We start from the raw sequence: 14,444 nt of genomic DNA on the forward strand, positions 1-14,444 counted from the left end.
ACAACTCTCTGGAGAAAATCTGACTGAAATTTTAGAAAAAGAAGGAGACATGGCCGAAAATAATAACAATGCAAGGAAGATGCTTGGTGACTTTACTGCCCCAAATTCCAATTTACACAGAAGAAGTATCTCAATCCCTGCCATTGGAGCAAACAATTTTGAGCTAAAGCCTCAATTAGTTTCTCTGATGCAACAGAATTGCAAGTTTCATGGACTTCCATCAGAAGATCCTTTTCAGTTCTTAACTGAATTCTTGCAGATCTGTGATACTCTTAAGACGAATGGGGTTGATCCTGAGGTCTACTATGTTTTTCCCGTTTGCTGTAAGAGACAGAGCTAGAATATGGTTGGACTCTCAACCTAAATATAGCCTGAACTCTTAGGATAAGCTGGTCACGGCTTTCTTAGCCAAGTTCTTTCCTCCTCAAAAGCTTAGTAAGCTTAGAGTGGATGTTCAAACCTTCAGACAGAAAGAAGGTGAATCCCTCTATGAAGCCTGGGAGAGATATAAGCAACTGACCAAAAAGTGTCCTTCTGACATGCTTTCAAAATGGACCATCCTGGATATATTCTATGATGGTCTGTCTGAGTTATCAAAGATGTCACTAGACCATTCTGTAGGCGGATCCATTCACCTAAAGAAAACGCCTGCAGAAGCTCAGGAACTCATTGACATGGTTGCAAATAACCAGTTTATGTACACTTCTGAGAGGATTCCTGTAAGTAATGGGACGCCTCAAAGGAAGGTAGTTCTTGAAATTGATTATGTAAAATTCATCGCTCTTTCTTTCCCAGGTAATGGCGCCAAAAACATGATGCCAATACCATGGTTCACAACTTCGCACAACTAACCAGCAAGTGCACTGGGTCGTCCAAGTAATACCTTACGTGAGTAAGGGTCGAATCCCACGGAGATTGTTGGTATGAAGCAAGCTATGGTCACCTTGCAAATCTCAGTCAGGTAGGGTTAAATGTGATTGGATTAGATAATTAAAAGATAAACAATAAGGGATAGAAATACTTATGTAATTCACTGGTGAGAATTTCAGATAAGTGAATAGAGATGCTTTCGTTCCTCTGAACCTCTGCTTTCCTGCTATCTTCATCCAATCAGTCTTACTCCTTTCCATGGCTGGCTTTATGTGATACATCACCATTGTCAATGGCTACTTTCGGTCTTCTCTCGGGAAAATGATCCAAATGTCCTGTCACGGCACGGCTAATCGTCTGGAGGCATCACCCTTGTCAATGGTTTCATCCTATCCTCTCAGTGAAAATGGTCAACGCACCCTGTCACGGCACAGCTATTCATCTGTCGGTTCTCGATCATGCTGGAATAGGATTTACTATCCTTTTGCGTCTGTCACTACGCCCGGCAATCGCGAGTTTGAAGCTCGTCACAGTCATTCAATCATTGAATCCTACTCGAAATACCACAGACAAGGTTTAGACCTTCGATATTCTCTTGAATGCCGCCATCATTCTAGCTTACACCACGAAGATTCCGATTAAGAGATCTAAGAGATACTCATTTAGTCGAAGGTAGAACGGAAGTGGTTGTCAGGCACGCGTTCATAGGGAATGATGATGATTGTCACGTTCATCACATTCAGGTTGAAGTGCGAATGAATATCTTAGAAGCGAAATAAGAAGAATTGAATAGAAAACAGTAGTACTTTGCATTAATCTTTGAGGAACAGCAGAGCTCCACACCTTAATCTATGGAGTGTAGAAACTCTACCGTTGAAAATACATAAGTGAAAGGTCCAGGCATGGCCGAGAGGCCAGCCCCCCAAAACGTGATCATAGGATAAAATTACAATCCAGGATCCAGGATGTCTAATACAATAGTAAAAGGTCCTATTTATAATAAACTAGTCACTAGGGTTTACAGAAATAAGTAATTGATGCATAAATCCACTTCCGGGGCCCGCTTGGTGTGTGCTTGGGCTGAGCTTGAGTGTTGCACGTGTAGAGGCCATTTGTGGAGTTGAACACCAGTATTTGTGCCAGTTTGGGCGTTCAACTCTGGTTTTGGATCCTTTTTTGGCGCTGGATGCCAGAATTGGGCAGAGACCTGGCGTTGAACGCCAGTTTGCGTCATCTATTCTTGGCCAAAGTATGGACTATTATATATTGCTGGAAAGTCCTGGATGTCTACTTTTCAACGCAATTAGAAGCGCGCCATTTTGAGTTCTGTAGCTCCAGAAAATCCATTTTGAGTGCAGGGAGGTCAGAATCCAACAGCATCAGCAGTCCTTCTTCAACCTCTGAATCTGATTTTTGCTCAAGTCCCTCAATTTCAGCCAGAAAATACCTGAAATCACAAAAAAACACACAAAGTCATAGTAAAGTCCAGAAATATGAATTTAACATAAAAACTAAGGAAAACGTCCCTAAAAGTAACTAGATTCTACTAAAAACATACTAAAAACAATGCCAAAAAGCGTATAAATTATCCGCTCATCACAACACCAAACTTAAATTGTTGCTTGTCTCCAAGCAACTGAAAATCAAATAGGATAAAAAGAAGAGAATATGCTATAAATTCCAAACTATCAATGAACCATAGCTCCAATCAGATGAGCGGGACTTATAGCTTTTTGCCTCTTGAATAGTTTTGGCATCTCACTTTACCCATTGAGGTTCAGAATGATTGGCATCTATAGGAACTCAGATTTCAGATAGTGTCATTGATTCTCCTAGTTCAGTATGATGATTCTTGAACACAGCTATTTCATGAGTCTTGGCCGTGGCCCTAAGCACTTTGTTTTCCAGTATTACCACCGGATACATAAATGCCACAGACACATAATTGGGTGAACCTTTTCAGATTGTGACTCAGCTTTGCTAAAGTCCCCAATTAGAGGTGTCCAGGGTTCTTAAGCACACTCTTCTTTTGCTTTGGACCTTGACTTTAACCGCTCAGTCTCATGTTTTCACTTGACACCTTCATGCCACAAGCACATGGTTAGGGACAGCTTGGTTTAGCCGCTTAGGCCAGGATTTTATTCCTTTAGGCCCTCCTATCCACTGATGCTCAAAGCCTTGGGATCCTTTTTATTTGCCCTTGCCTTTTGGTTTTAAGGGTTATTGGCTTTTTGCTCCTGCCTCTTGGTTTTAGGAGCTTTTGGCTTTTTCTGCTTGCTTTTTCTTTTTCTTTCTATTTTTTTTCGCCTATTTTTTTTTCTGCAAGCTTTGTTCTTTGCTACTTTTTCTTGCTTCAAGAATCATTTTTATGATTTTTCAGATTATCAAATAACATGTCTCCTAGTCATCATTCTTTCAAGAGCCAACATATTTAACATTCTTAAACAACAACTTCAAAAGACATATACACTGTTCAAGCATACATTCAGAAAACAAGAAGCATTGTCACCACATCAATATAATTAAACTAAGTTCAAGGATAAATTCGAAACTCATGTACTTCTTGTTCTTTTGAATTAAAACATTTTTCATTTAAGAGAGGTGATGGACTCATAGGACATTCATAACTTTAAGACAAAGTTACTAACTACTAATGATCATGTAATGAAGACACAAACATAGATAAGCACATAACATAGAAAACGAAAAACAGAAGAAATAAGAACAAGAAATGAATCCACCTTAGTGATGGTGGCGTTTCCTTCTTGAAGAACCAATGATGTCCTTGAGCTCTTCTATGTCTCTTCCTTGTCTTTGTTGCTCATCCCTCATTGCTTTTTGATCTTCTCTTATTTCATGGAGCATGATAGAGTGCTCTTGATGTTCCACCCTTAATGTCCCATGTTGGCACTTAATTCTCCTAGGGAGGTGTTGATTTGCTCCCAATAGTTTTGTGGAGGAAAATGCATTTGAGGCATCTCCGGGATCTCATGGTGATGAGCTTCCTGTGCCTCTTGAGCTCCATGAATGGGCTCTCTTGCTTGCTCCATCTTTTTCTTAGTGATGGGCTTCTCTTCCTTAATAGGAATGTCTCCTTCTATGAAAGCTCCAGCTGAGTAACATAGTTGCCAGATAAGATGAGGAAAAGCTAGCCTTGCCATGGGGGATGACTTTTCGGCTATTTTGTAGAGTTCATTAGAGATGACTTCATGAACTTCTATTTCCTCTCCAATCATGATGCTATGAATCATGATGGCCCGATCCACAGTAACTTCAGATCGGTTGCTAGCGGGAATAATTGAGCATTGAAGGAACTCCAACCATCCTCTAGCCACAGGCTTGAGGTCCAATCTTCTTAGTTGAACCGGCTTGCCTTTGGAGTCAATCTTCCATTGAGCTCCTTCCACACATATGTCCATAAGGACTTGGTCCAACCTTTGATTAAAGTTGACCCTTCTAGTGTAGGGGCGTTCATCACCTTGCATCATGGGCAAGTTAAACGCCAACCTCACATTCTCCGGACTAAAATCTAAGTATTTCCCCCGAACCATTGTAACGTAGTTCTTTGGATCCGGGTTCTTACTTTGATCATGGTTCTTGGTGATCCATGCATTGGCATAGAACTCTTGAACCATTAGGATGCCGACTTGTTGGATGGGATTTGTTAGAACTTCCCAACCTCTTCTTTGAATTTCATGTCGGATCTCCAGATACTCATTTCTTTTGAGTTTGAAATGGACCTCGGGGATCACCCTCTTCTTGGCCACAACATCATAGAAGTGGTCTTGATGGGCTTTGGAGATGAACCTTTCCATCTCCCATGACTCGGAGGTGGAAGCTTTTGTCTTCCCTTTCCCCTTTCTAGAGGATTCTTCGGTCTTAGGTGCCATCAATGGTAATGGAAAAACAAAAAGCTTATGCTTTTACCACACCAAACTTAGAATATTGCTCGCCCTCGAGCAATAAAAGAAAGAATAGAGGAAGAAGAAGAAGAAAATATGGAGAAGAGGGGTGAAGTGTGTTTCGGCCAAGTAGAGAGGAGAGGGTTGTGTTGTGTGAAAATGAGGAAGAATGGAGGGCTATATATAGGGGAGGGAGGGGGGTTAAGGTTCGGCCATTTAGGGTGGGTTTGGGTGGGAAATTGGTTTTGAATTTTGAAGGTAGGTGGAGTTTATGAGGTAGGTTTATGGGGAAGAGTAGATGGATGTGAGTGGTGAAGAGGTGATGGGGAAGAGAGATTGAGGTGATTGGTGAAGGGTTTTGGGGAAGAGTGTTTATGGGATTGTGTGAAAGAGGGGTGAGAAAAAGTGAGTGGAGGTAGGTGGGGATCCTGTGGGGTCCACAGATCCTGAGATGATCCTGTGGGGTCCACAGATCCTGAGGTGTTCAAGGATTTACACCCTTGCACCAAATTAGGCATGTAAAATATCCTTGCACACAACTCTGGGCGTTCAGCGCCAGGTTGGTGCCCATTTTGGGCGTTCAATGCCCATTTGCTGCCATTTCTGGCGTTGAACGCCAGAACCATGCTTGTTCTGAGCGTTCAGCGCCAGGATGCTGCCCATTTTGGGCGTTCAGCGCCAGAACCATGCTCTGTTCTGGCGTTGAATGCCAGACAGATGCTCCTCCAGGGTGTGATTTTTCTTTTGCTGTTTTTGATTCCGTTTTTTATTTTTTTTTTGTTTATTTTGTGACTCCACATGATCATGAACCTAGGAAAACATGAAAAACAAAAATATAGTTAGATAAATAAACATTGGGTTGCCTCCCAACAAGCACTTCTTTAATGTCAATAGCTTGACAGTGGGCTCACATGGAGCCTCACAGATGTTCAGAGCATTGTTGAGACTCTCTAACACCAAACTTAGAGTTTGGATATGGGAGTTCAACACCAAACTTAGAGTTTGGTTGTGGCCTCCCAACACCAAACTTAGAGTTTGACTGTGGGGGCTTTGGTTGACTCTTCTTTTAGAGAAGCTTTTTCTGCTTCCTCTCCATGGATGTAGAGAGAGATCCTTGAGTTGTCAACATAAGGTTGTCCTTATTTAATTGAAGGATTAATTCTCCTCTGTCCACATTAATCACAGCTCTTGCTGTGGCTAGGAAAGGTCTTCCTAGGATGATGGATTCATCCTCTTCCTTTCCAGTATCCAGGACTATGAAATCAGCAGGGATGTAAAGGCCTTCAACCTTTACTAACACGTCCTCTACTTGTCCATAAGCCTATTTTCTTGAATTATCTGCCATCTCTAATGAGATTCTAGCAGCTTGCACCCCATAGATTCCCAGTTTCTCTATTACAGAGAGGGGCATGAGGTTTATCCCTGAACCAATGTCACACAGAGCCTTAAAGATCATGGTGCCTATGGTACAAGGTATTATGAACTTTCCAAGATCCTGTCTCTTTTGAGGCAATGTCAGTTGATCCAGATCACTTAGTTCATTGGTGAACAAGGGAGGTTCATCTTCCCAAGTCTCATTACCAAATAATTTGGCATTCAGCTTCATGATTACACCAAGGAACTTGGCAGCTTGCTCTTCAATAACATCCTCATTCTCTTCAGAGGAGGAATACTCATCAGAGCTCATGAATGGCATAAGGAGGTTCAATGGAATCTCTATGGTCTCTAGATGAGCCTCAGAGTCCTTTGGTTCCTCAGAGGGAATCTCCTTATTGACCACTGGACGTCCCAGGAGGTCTTCCTCCTTGGGATTCACGTCCTCTCCTTCCCTTGCAGGTTCGGCCATGATGCTTATGTCAATGGCCTTGCACTCTCCTTTTGGATTCTCTTCTGTATTGCTTGGGAGAGTACTAGGAGGGATTTCAGTGATCCTTTTACTCAGCTGGCCCACTTGTGCTTCCAAATTTCTAATGGAAGATCTTGTTTCATTCATGAAACTTACAGTGGCCTTGGATAGATCAGAGACTAAGTTTGCTAAGCTAGATGGATTCTGCTCAGAATTCTCTGTCTGTTGCTGAGTGGATGATGGAAAAGGCTTGCTATTGCTAAACCTGTTTCTTCCACCATTATTAAAGCCTTGTTGAGGCCTTTGATCCTTCCATGAGAAATTTGGATGATTTCTCCATGATGAGTTATAGGTGTTTCCATAAGGTTCACCTAAGTAATTCACCTCTGCTATTGCAGGGTTCTCAGGATCATAAGCTTCTTCTTCATAAGAAGCCTCTTGAGTACTGTTGGATGCAGCTTGCATTCCATTCAGACTCTGAGAAATCATATTGACTTGCTGAGTCAATATTTTATTCTGAGCGAATATGGCATTCAGAGTATCAACTTCAAGAACTCCCTTCTTCATAGGCGTCCCATTATTCACAGGATTCCTCTCAGAAGTGTACATGAACTGGTTATTAGCAACCATGTCAATGAGTTCTTGAGCTTCTGCAGGTGTTTTCTTTAGGTGAATGGATCCACCTGCAGAAGTATCCAATGACATCTTTGATAGCTCAGATAAACCATCATAGAATATATCCAGAATGGTCCATTCTGAAAGCATGTCAGAAGGACACTTTTTGGTCAGCTGCTTGTATCTTTCCCAAGCTTCATAGAGGGATTCACCTTCTTTCTGTTTGAAGGTTTGAACATCCACTCTAAGCTTGCTCAGCTTTTGAGGAGGAAAGAACTTGGCTAAGAAAGCCGTGACCAGCTTATCCCAAGAGTTCAGGCTATCTCTGGGTTGAGAGTCCAACCACACTCTAGCTCTGTCTCTTACAGCAAAAGGGAAAAGCATGAGCCTGTAGACTTCATGATCTACTCCATTAGTCTTAACAGTATCACAGATCTGCAAGAATTCAGTTAAGAACTGAAAAGGATCTTCAGATGGAAGTCCATGAAACTTACAGTTCTGCTGCATCAGAGAAACTAATTGAGGTTTAAGCTCAAAATTGTTTGCTCCAATGGCAGGAATGGAGATGTTTCTTCCATGTAAATTAGAATTAGGTGCAGTAAAGTCACCAAGCATTCTCCTTGCATTATTATTATTTTCGGCTGCCATCTCCTCTTCCTGTTCGAAAATTTCTGAAAGGTTATCTCTGGATTGTTGTAATTTAGCTTCTCTTAATTTTCTCTTCAGAGTCCTTTCATGTTCTGGATCTGCTTCAACAAGAATGTTCTTGTCCTTGCTCCTACTCATATGACAAAGAAGAGGGCACAGAGAGAGAGAGAGGGTTCAGATTTTTGGTGATGTGAGGAAGAGATGTTGGTAGATGAATAAATAAATAGAAGGAGATGAGGGAGAAGGATTTTCGAAAATAATTTTTGAAAAAAGAGTTAGTGATTTTCGAAAATAGTTTTGAAAAAGGTTAGTAGTTTTTCGAAAATTCAAATAAAAAATAATTAGTTAATTAAAAAGAAATTTTTGAAAAAGGGGGAAGATATTTTCAAAAATTAAAGAGAGAGAGTTAGTTAGGTAGTTTTGAAAAAGATAAGAAACAAACAAAAAGTTAGTTAGTTAGTTGAAACAAATTTTGAAAAGATAAGAAGTTAGGAAGTTAGAAAAGATATTTTGAAATCAAATTTTTGAAAAAGGTAAGATAAGAAGATATTTTTGAAAAGATATGATTGAAATTAGTTTTTTGAAAAAGATTTGATTTTTAAAATCACAATTAATGACTTGATTCACAAGAAATCACAAGATATGATTCTAGAACTTAAAGTTTGAATCTTTCTTAACAAGTAAGTAACAAACTTGAAATTTTTTGAATCAAAACATTAATTGTTATTGTTATTTTCGAAAATTTGATATAAAAATAAGAAAAAGATTTTTGAAAAATATTTTTGAAATTTTCGAAAATAACTAAGAAATTTGAAAAAGATTTGATTTTTTTGAAAAAGATTTTGAAAAAGATAAGATTTTCAAATTGAAAATTTGATTTGACTCATAAGAAACAACTTGATTTTGAAAATTTTTGAAAAAGTCAATCCAAATTTTCGAATTTGATGAGAGAAAAAGGGAAAGATATTTTTTTTTTTGATTTTGGAATTTTTATGATGAAAGAGAAAAACAAGAAAAATGATGCAATGCATGAAAGTTATGGATCCAAATAATGAATGTATGCAAGAATGATATGAATGTCAAGATGAACACCAAGAACACTATGAATGTCATGATGAACATCAAGAACACATTTTTGAAAAATTTTTAATGCAAAGAAAACATGCAAGACACCAAACTTAGAATTCTTTAATGCTTAGACACTAAGAATCCAAGAATGCATATGAAAAACAAGAAAAGACACAAAACATGCAAATACAAAGATCAAACAAGAAGACTTACCAAGAACAACTTGAAGATCATGAAGAACACTATGAATGCATGAGAATTTTCGAAAAATGCAAGATGCACATGCAATTGACACCAAACTTATAACATGACTCAAGACTCAAACAAGAAACACAAAAATATTTTTGATTCTTATGATTTTATGATTTTTTTGGTATTTGTTTTCGAAATTTATTTGTAAAAGAAAAATATAAGGATTCCAAAATTTTTAATATGAATTCCAGGAATCTTGCCATGTTAGTCTAAAACTTCAGTCCAGGAATTAGACATGGCTCACTAGCCAGCCAAGCTTTCAATGAAAACTCCGGTCCAAAACACTAGACATGGCCAATGGCCAGCCAAGCTTCAGCAAACATAGATACCTCTCATGTATACAACAGCTGATATTTCATCCAACTTCATATACTTATGAGTGGAAGCCTCAGTCCAAAAGAATTTAGACATGGCTTTACAGCCAGCCAGGCTTCACATGCTTCATGAAACACTAGAATTCATTCTTTAAAAATTTTGAATAAAATTATAAAATTTTTGAAAACATTTTTATTTAAAAAAAAATTTTTTTTTTCGAAAACACAGGAGAAAAATTTTTAAAAGAAAACAAAAGAAAATTACCTAATCTGAGCAACAAGATGAACCGTCAGTTGTCCAAACTTGAACAATCCCCGGCAACGGCGCCAAAAACTTGGTGCGCAGAAATTGTGATTACACTTTGATTATGTAAAATTCATCGCTCTTTCTTTCCCTGGTAATGGCGCCAAAAACATGATGCTAATACCATGGTTCACAACTTCGCACAACTAACCAGCAAGTGCACTGGGTCGTCCAAGTAATACCTTACGTGAGTAAGGGTCGAATCCCACGGAGATTGTTGGTATGAAGCAAGCTATGGTCACCTTGCAAATCTCAGTCAGGTAGGGTTAAATGTGATTGGATTAGATAATTAAAAGATAAACAATAAGGGATAGAAATACTTATGCAATTCACTGGTGAGAATTTCAGATAAGCGAATAGAGATGCTTTCGTTCCTCTGAACCTCTGCTTTCCTGCTATCTTCATCCAATCAGTCTTACTCTTTTCCATGGCTGGCTTTATGTGATACATCACCATTGTCAATGGCTACTTTCGGTCTTCTCTCGGGAAAATGATCCAAATGCCCTGTCACGGCACGGCTAATCGTCTGGAGGCATCATCCTTGTCAATGGTTTCATCCTATCCTCTCAGTGAAAATGGTCAACGCACCCTGTCACGGCACGGCTATTCATCTGTCGGTTCTCGAGCATGCTGGAATAGGATTTACTATCCTTTTGCGTCTGTCACTACGCCCGGCAATCACGAGTTTGAAGCTCGTCACAGTCATTCAATCATTGAATCCTACTCAGAATACCACAGATAAGGTTTAGACCTTCCGGATTCTCTTGAATGCCGCCATCATTCTAGCTTACACCACGAAGATTCCGATTAAGAGATCTAAGAGATACTCATTCAGTCGAAGGTAGAACGGAAGTGGTTGTCAGGCACGCGTTCATAGGTTATGATGATGATTGTCACGTTCATCACATTCAGGTTGAAGTGTGAATGAATATCTTAGAAGCGAAATAAGAAGAATTGAATAGAAAACAGTAGTACTTTGCATTAATCTTTAAGGAACAGCAGAGCTCCACACCTTAATCTATGGAGTGTAGAAACTCTACCGTTGAAAATACATAAGTGAAAGGTCCAGGCATGGCCGAGAGGCCAGCCCCCCAAAACGTGATCACAGGATCAAATTACAATCCAGGATCCAGGATGTCTAATACAATAGTAAAAGGTCCTATTTATAATAAACTAGTCACTAGGGTTTACAGAAATAAGTAATTGATGCATAAATCCACTTCCGGGGCCCGCTTGGTGTGTGCTTGGGCTGAGCTTGAGTGTTGCACGTGTAGAGGCCATTTGTGGAGTTGAACGCCAGTATTTGTGCCTGTTTGGGCGTTCAACTCTGGTTTTGGATCCTTTTCTGGCGCTGGACGCCAGAATTGGGCAGAGAGCTGGCGTTGAACGCCAGTTTGCGTCATCTATTCTTGGCCAAAGTATGGACTATTATATATTGCTGGAAAGCCTGGATGTCTACTTTTCAACGCAATTGGAAGCGCGCCATTTTGAGTTCTGTAGCTCTAGAAAATCTATTTTGAGTGCAGGGAGGTCAGAATCCAACAGCATCAGCAGTCCTTCTTCAACCTCTGAATCTGATTTTTGCTCAAGTCCCTCAATTTCAGCCAGAAAATACCTGAAATCACAGAAAAACACACAAACTCATAGTAAAGTCCAGAAATGTGAATTTAACATAAAAACTAAGGAAAACATCCCTAAAAGTAACTAGATACTACTAAAAACATACTAAAAACAATGCCAAATAGCGTATAAATTATCCGCTCATCACTCACCAATGAACTAAATGCATTGGATAGGCAGAAATTACCTCAAAAGAAATAGGATCCTGGTAAATTCCTAATTCCCTGTAACATAGGCACCATGACCTTTGAGAAGGCTCTATGTGACCTGGGGTCAGAAATAAACTTAATGCCACTCTCTATAATGGAGAAACTTGGGATCTTTGAGGTGCAAGATGCCAGAATCTCATTAGAGATGGCAGACAACTCAAGAAAAGAGGCTTATGGACTAGTAGAGGACGTGCTGGTAAAGGTTGAAGGCCTTTACATCCCTGCTGATTTCATAATCCTAGACACTGGGAAGGATGAGGATGAATCCATCATCCTTGGAAGACCTTCCTAGCCACAGCAAAAGTTGTGATTGATGTGGACAGAGGAGAGTTGATCCTTCAACTGAATGAGGAATACCTTGTGTTTAAAACTCAAGGATCTCCTTCTGTAACCATGGAGAGGAAGCATGAAAAGCTTCTCTCATTGCAGAGTCAACCAAAGCCCCCACAGTCAAACTCTAAGTTTGGTGTTCGGAGGCCACAACCAAACTCTCTAAGTTTGGTGTTGCACCCCCACATTCAAACTCTAAGTTTGGTGTTGGGAGGTTCCAACCTTGCTCTGATTATCTGTGAGGCTCCATGAGAGCTCACTGTCAAGCTATTGACATTAAAGAAGCGCTTGTTGGGAGGAAACCCAATGTTATTTAATCATATCTATTTTATTTTCTTTTTGTTATTTCGTGTTTTATTAGGTTGATGATCATGTGGAGTCACAAAAACTACTGAAAAATCAAAAACAGAATGAAAAACAGCATTAAAAATAGCACACCCTGGAGGAGGAGTATTTTGGCGTTTAAACGCCAGAAACAAGCATCTGTCTGGCATTTAACGCCAGAAACAAGCACCAAGCTGGCGTTTAACGCTAGAAACAAGCATCTACCTGGCGTTAAATGCCAAAAACAGGCTACATTTGGGCGTTTAACGCCAGAAACAAGCAGCAGTCTGGCGTTAAACGCCAGGATTGCACAACAAGGGCGTTTTACACGCCTAATTGGAGCAGGGATGTTAAGTCCTTGGCCCACTGGATCTGTGGACCGCACAGGATCCTCACAGGATCTGTGGACCCCATAGGATCCCCACCACTTCTTCTCTCCTCTGCACACCTTTTCATAACTCTCTTCCCCAAATACCCTTCACCAATCATCTCACTCACTCTTCCCCATCATCTCTTCACCACTCACATCTACCCACTCTTCCCTATAAACCCCACCTACCTCCAAAATTCAAACTTTTTTCCCTCCCAAACCCAACCCTAATGGCCGAACCCTAAACCTTCATCACTCCTATATAAACCACTCATTCCTTCTTCACTTTCACATAACACAACCCTTTCTTCTTACCCTTGGCCGAATACACACCTCTCTCCCTCTCCTCCATTCTTCTTGTTCTTCTCCTTCTTTCCCTCTTCTTTTGCTCGGGGACGAGCAAACATTTTAAGTTTGGTGTGGTAAAAAGCATTACTTTTTGTTTTTTCGTAACCATTAATGGCACCTAAGACCAGAGAAACCTCAAGAAAGAGGAAAGGGAAGGCAATTGCTTCCACCTCTGTGTCATGGGAGATGGAGAGATTCATCTCAAAGGTCCATCAAGACCACTTCTTTAAAGTTGTGGCCAAGAAGAAAGTGATCCCTGAGGTTCTTTTCAAGCTTAAAAAGAATGAGTATCCGGAGATCCGACTTGAGATCCAAAGAAGAGGTTGGGAAGTTCTCACCAACCCCATTCAACAAGTCGGGATCCTAATGGTTCAAGAGTTCTATGCAAATGCATGGATCACTAGAAACCATGATCAAAGTGTAAACCCGAATCCAAAGCATTGGCTTACCATGGTTCGGGGAAAATACTTAGATTTCAGTCCGGAAAATGTAAGGCTGGCGTTCAACTTGCCAATGATGGAAGAAAATGCACGCCCCTACACTAGAAGGGTCAACTTTGATCAAAGGTTGGACCAAGTCCTCATGGACATATGTGTAGAAGGAGCTCAATGGAAGGTTGACTCAAGAGGCAAGCCGGTTCAATTGAGAAGACTGGACCTTAAGCCTGTAGCTAGAGGATGGTTGGAGTTCATTCAATGCTCAATCATTCCTACTAGCAACTGGTCTGAAGTTACTGTAGACCGGGCCATCATGATCCATAGTATCATGATTGGGGAGGAAGTGGAGGTTCATAAGATTATACCTCAAGAACTCTACAAGGTGGCTGACAAGTTCTCCACTTTGGCAAAGTTAGCCTTTCCTCACCATGAAATCCCTGAGATGCCTCAAGGGATGCACTTCCCTCCACAAAACTATTGGGAGCAAATTAACACTTCCCTAGGAGAATTAAGTTCCAACATGGGACAACTAAGGATGGAGCACTAAGATCACTCTATCATCCTCCATGAAATTAGAGAAGATTAAAGAGCTATGAAGGAGGAGCAACAAAGACAAGGAAGAGACATAGAGGATCTCAAGAGCACCATTGGTTCTTCAAGAAGAGGAAGACGTCACCCTCACTAAGGTGGACCCATTCCTTAATCTCCTTGTTCTTACTTTCTATTTTTCGTTTACTATGCTTCATGTTTATTTATGTTTGTGTCTTTACTATATGATCATTAGTGTCTAAGTGTCTATGTCTTAAAGCTATGAATGTCCTATGAATCCATCACCTCTCTTAAATGAAAAATGTTCTAAAAACAAAAGAACAAGAAGTACAGGGTTTCGAATTCATCCTTGAAACTAGTTTAATTATTTTGATGTGGTGACAATACTTTTTGTTTTCTAAATGAATGCTTGAACAGTTCATATGTCTTTTGAAATTG

At 40.1% G+C, this 14,444-nt stretch overlaps 2 non-coding genes across 2 annotated transcripts; one reads left to right on the forward strand and one right to left on the reverse strand.

Moving 5' to 3' along the window:
* Positions 1 to 437: 437 nt before the first annotated feature.
* On the reverse strand, positions 438 to 545 carry LOC148564746 (small nucleolar RNA R71). Its single transcript, XR_015884692.1, has one exon. It is a non-coding gene; the product is annotated as a small nucleolar RNA R71 (small nucleolar RNA).
* Positions 546 to 7,377: 6,832 nt separating this feature from the next.
* LOC148564747 (small nucleolar RNA R71) lies at positions 7,378 to 7,485 on the forward strand. Its single transcript, XR_015884576.1, has one exon. It is a non-coding gene; the product is annotated as a small nucleolar RNA R71 (small nucleolar RNA).
* The last annotated feature ends 6,959 nt before the right edge of the window (positions 7,486 to 14,444 follow it).

The sequence above is a fragment of the Arachis ipaensis genome, chromosome B5 (genome assembly GCF_059453495.1).
Source record: "Arachis ipaensis isolate K30076 ecotype BB chromosome B5, ASM5945349v1, whole genome shotgun sequence".
Classification (NCBI taxonomy): Eukaryota; Viridiplantae; Streptophyta; class Magnoliopsida; order Fabales; family Fabaceae; genus Arachis; species Arachis ipaensis.